We start from the raw sequence: 5,008 nt of genomic DNA on the forward strand, positions 1-5,008 counted from the left end.
AAAAAGGTCACTTCAGAATGGCTACTGGGTGAGAGGTATGTTGGTACCTCTGAGGTTAGGCTTAGTGTTCCACCTGCAAGTAGAGCACAGCCACGAGAAACCTCTGTGGGGCCACAAGCAAAGTGCCAAAAGAAAATTTAACAAGCAATACATTTGAGTCTATAACTACCAACTGTACCCACCGCTACAAGGCACTGCAAGATGGTGTGCTACACACAAACATGGAGCTTAAATAAAATGAGAAATAACCTTTTTAACTCAATCTAGCCAATAAGGATAAATAGTAATTACGCTACTTGCCAGAGCACTCCCTTGGCAATAAAGAATTATAAGTGTTATATTACTTACAGAGACCAAGAGGACGTTCTGCGCAAACAGTGTAATTATTAGACTGTGTTGGAAGCACTACTATTAGGAATCGCCTAACTTGGCTGCCCTTCCCTGAAAATGGTGCAATCCGGAGGGTATTTATGTAGGGGGGGGGGGGGACACCAGGCATACATCCAGGTATACTCTTTGTACTCTAAAGAGTGTACATTTTTTTTCTGAACCCGTTAGAAACATTGGGGCTTTACCAAGCCATATGATGTCTATAACCTTCTAGATTAATGCTTCTAAAACAATGTATATAGCTTGCTTGCACAGAGGATTGCAAATCTAAAAACAATACCTGTAATAGTACAGTTTTTATTGCTTGTGACTGAGCTGCTGAAAATGTTACGCACATTAAGTTTGGGATGGAGCAACAGATATGACCACTTTTTAAATGCCAGGTAGTAGATTGGGGGCGCAATAAGCATCTGTGAGTACAAAATGGAATTCACTGGCTATACCCCTTCAGCATTCAGACTTAAGAGAAGCTCATCCACTTACAGGCAAACGTCAGACTTGTCCTATCTAACCTTCTCTAACTACAAGAAACCTAACAATAACTATGGTTGACACCTTTTCAAATGCTCCAATAACGGCTACAGCAAGCAGTTGAGTGCTGAAAACGTAGCTTGAACAGCAATGAAAAAATCCAATGGATACCCAAATGTCTATGATACACAATCCAACGTCTGCTAATCCATAAATGACGCCAACTTGATTAAAACTTCTTTTATTGCACGATATAAACTGATGACACTAGTTTAGCGCTTTCATCTGCATAAACGCAGACTTCCTCAGAACTAATGTCCTCCCATTTTACAAACTCTTTTAAATGACTTTTGGCGCCAAAACTTCATAATACAATTAAAGTGACATACATTTCAAAGAATATTAACAAAATGCTAACTAACTATAATTATCCTACTATAAATATCCTTCTATATAATTCTAACTGTGTATGTCATTTATGGATTAGCAGACGTTGGATTGTGTATCATAGACATTTGGGTATCCATTGGATTTTTTCATTGCTGTTCAAGCTACGTTTTCAGCATTCAACTGCTTGCTGTAGCCGTTATTGGAGTTGTTGGTCGTTCTCTATTTTTCAGTTACCTTTTCAAATGCCCAAAGTGGGACATTTTTTGTAGAAACGTCAGATTTTGCTGGGCAAAACATATCCACAGCCAGTACAAAAGACAGAACTTCTCTTTTTTGCCATAATAAAAGCTTATTCTTGCAACACTAGTTGCTTATTCTGTTCCTTATAACATTTAAGTGTTTCCGATACAAAATAACTGTTTTATGCAAGTATTAAAGAAAATATAGGAAATGTTTTTGTCCTAAAACCTCAGGACATTTGCCATTTTTTCAGTTTTGTGCAGGACACAACTGCCCAAAGAGGGACTGTCCCTCACAAAGTAGGACAGGTGATTTCTCAGCACTGAAATAAATAGGACATGCTGGAGGGACAGATTCATAACCCAGATGCTCCCTTCACTCTGGAATAAAATCCCAGTCCAGGTTAGGCAGAGTCCCTCATTGACTCTCTTCAAGAGGAATCTTGATGAGTGGATGGGAGATCGTAGGTTTACCCCTCGGGTATCACTTCTGTGTCACTGTTAGACAGAGGCACAGTACACTAACCTCGAAAAAGGGCACAGCAAAATAAATTTAAAATGGGTGGCAAAAGCCAAACACATTCTGGCTAGGCTTATAATTGCCCTAGGGCAGATAGCCTAGTATGAACCTATAAACCCCGACAATAACAACCTATCACTCCACTTCACGAGGGCGCAGATTCAGAAACGTTATCATCGTAATAGCATACGGAGAAAACGATAGGTGATTTGTCCAACTTTACTTGGAAAAACCTTTAAGACACACGTAAACACAACTAACCGTTTTAAACCCATTTAGCATTTCCTATATGATGTCCATTTGTATTTTACAGAGTTAAAAAAAAATCGAGAAATAAAATGCTGACCAAAAGGCTACTGCTACACACTCACCTGAAAAGGGGAGGCTCACATGAGAACAATAATGTATACAAGAAAACAAACACTTATAAAATTAACCGTTTTGGTAAGGAACAAATTTTAAACAGATCCCGCTCAAATGGATTCACCTACACTGCGAGTCAGCATAAACAATTCTGCGATTGGAGTAAACAGGGACCAACCTCCGTTTCCAGCAGCGACAAAGGCGGGCTCACAAGCTATCGTTTTGTATGGGTACTGCAAAAATACTGCGTAAGAACGTATGTTGCCGCATTAATGCGGAAGTGAGATGAAAGTATATCTACGCTGCTTGTAAGTTGTAATTTTGTGGCGTTCTGAATTAATGGTTTAATTTGTATTGCTTTAATTATTATTTTAGTATATTTTTTAATGGAGCAGAAAGCAGGGTTGTCATCATAATTCTCAACTGTCCAGCTTTTCCCTCATATTTTTCGTCTGCTCCTCACAACATTTGTGTTTTTTTAGTAAATCCCTGAGGATTGAAGTCACAAAATAATGCCATACGTTTGAGTTTCAGACTTCATATCGTTTAAAAAATGCATGTTAATACAAATCCTATTATTTTAGTAACTTTCTAAGTTTGCAAGAGCAATATTTAAAATCTGGACTTTTGTCCCCCAGTTATTTTAGGCTTTGTCCAGATTTCTTGCTGTAAAAGGTTTAGAGGTATGGTTGTCATCTTTTTAATGCCCCAAAATGGAATATTTTGTATGAAAATGTGATATTCTGTAGATCAAACGATGACAACAATCATCAGAATATAATGTTTTTCTTTTTTTATCTAAAATAAAATCTCACTGCTGTAGAATGTTAGTTTTTCTATCATATTAGGGACTTCGGATACAGAATAATTGCTTTTTGAAGCTGCTAAAGTAAGCTCAGAAAAAAAAAAAAAAATATATATATATATATATATATATATATATATATATATATACATACACACACACACACACATACTTACATATATATATATTTTGTCATAACATCTTAGACTGTGTACCATTTTGTTGTTATTTTTGTGGACTGCCCAAATAGGGAGCTGGTCTGTGTAAAGAGAGGTGAGTAGCAACCCTAACAGTGGTAATGAGGAGTGGAGAATAAAGTATGTTTTCCAATATATATTTATCTTATATATTTAAACATTCATTTAATCAAGTAAATGATGTGGGTGGAGGACCTTTTTCAGTCATGACATGGCCAAAATGCACGATTTATCTAGAATTCTTTGTTGGTAAATATTTTCACAAAACTGGAAACAGATTGTACAAAACAGTGGATAGTGTTCAAAGTGATATACATATTCAAGTGGATGAATAGTGTTAAAACAAAGATACGTAAACATACATTTTCAGGAGTGAAAAATTAAAACCGTAGAAATTAAAATACAGAAATTAATGACATTAGTATAATGGTTCCAGGGTGTAGCTAGGCTGACTCAGTGTACTGAAATGAGTGCATTTTTTTCTAAATATCTCCAAAACTTTATGACTCAAAGACCACATAATCTTTATCACTATCTAAAATAGTGTCTGACTGCATAAAACTATATAAAACATGCTTACCTGATAGGAATGTACCTCTAAAAATACATTTTTGTGGTTATAAGTGGCAACAGATGAAAACAGTGTGTTTCCTTGTGAAGTGCGTATGGACAACATTTTGAGAGCCCCGTATGTTTTTATGTTAGAAGAGTGGCTTGTAGCAGAAATATGAGGTTTGTGTGCCAGCTATGAGTTTCTGGCTACACTCCTGTTATGGTAGGCTAAAAGAAGAGGTGTTCGTACATCAAGTACAGTAAGTGGAAAAAGCAAAGACTGAGTACAAGTATATGGGCTAAGGATTGGTTTAATTAAGGTTATGGCACTGAGTAATGTTAGTGCAGTGACGGAGAATTGCTAAAGAGAAAAGGAGAATGAAGATTCCTTTTTTATGTCAGTAAAGAGAGATCCAAACTGCCAATGCAGGTTTGGAGAAAGCTCTTACACATATGAAAGGTGCCCTCAAAGGGGATTAAGACAGATGCGTGTGTGTTGTGGGGCAGAAGTCACTGTACAAAAGCTTGCAAATAATATGAGAGAATTGAAAGGTAGCCTACACTGTTTTTGGTAAGATGATGATGGAACTGAAGAGTACAATGACAAATGAGTTTGAGAGTCAACGTGATTAGTACATTTACAGATTTTATGTAAGATCTTTTGTATTGTTGAAGTACAATAACAGAACAAATAAGAGTACACACTAGAGCTTAAGAAGGACTATGCTGTATTTGTTTATTTTGGTTTCTGATGAGAGAAGATTTGTGACTCTATAAGCAAGTTTGATCTGGGGGAAAGACTCATGTTTGTGGTAATAACTAGATAATTATGGAAGCTAAGAATGGAATCGGGGTAGATGCCCAGGTACTGGTATTTGTCAGCTTGTACAAGTTCTTGTGGAGTCTGCGTTTTGTAAAGATGGGACTTAAAAACATTTTTGAGCTTTGGGGAAGATGAAGTGTGCTTTAGCAGTGTTAACTAGCAGGGTTATAGCCAGAGAATTTAATTTTATAGTCGTGTGCTGTTATTGCTGTCCCCCAACAACCTGGCAGTTAAAAATTTGACATATTATCCCCACTC

General features: G+C 36.7%; 1 protein-coding gene across 1 annotated transcript in view; it reads left to right on the top strand.

Annotated features, from left to right (window-relative positions):
* The first annotated feature begins 2,603 nt into the window (after positions 1 to 2,603).
* The window catches only part of LOC122804433 (biotinidase-like), a 134,929-nt gene continuing 132,524 nt past the window's right edge, over positions 2,604 to 5,008 (top strand). The window contains exon 1 of the mRNA XM_044074278.1: positions 2,604 to 2,681. The gene's annotated coding sequence lies outside the window, so the exon portion shown is untranslated. The remainder of the gene's footprint in view (positions 2,682 to 5,008) is intronic.

This window comes from Protopterus annectens, chromosome 6.part0 (assembly GCF_019279795.1).
Source record: "Protopterus annectens isolate FY-2018-M chromosome 6.part0, PAN1.0, whole genome shotgun sequence".
Taxonomy (NCBI): domain Eukaryota; kingdom Metazoa; phylum Chordata; order Ceratodontiformes; family Protopteridae; genus Protopterus; species Protopterus annectens.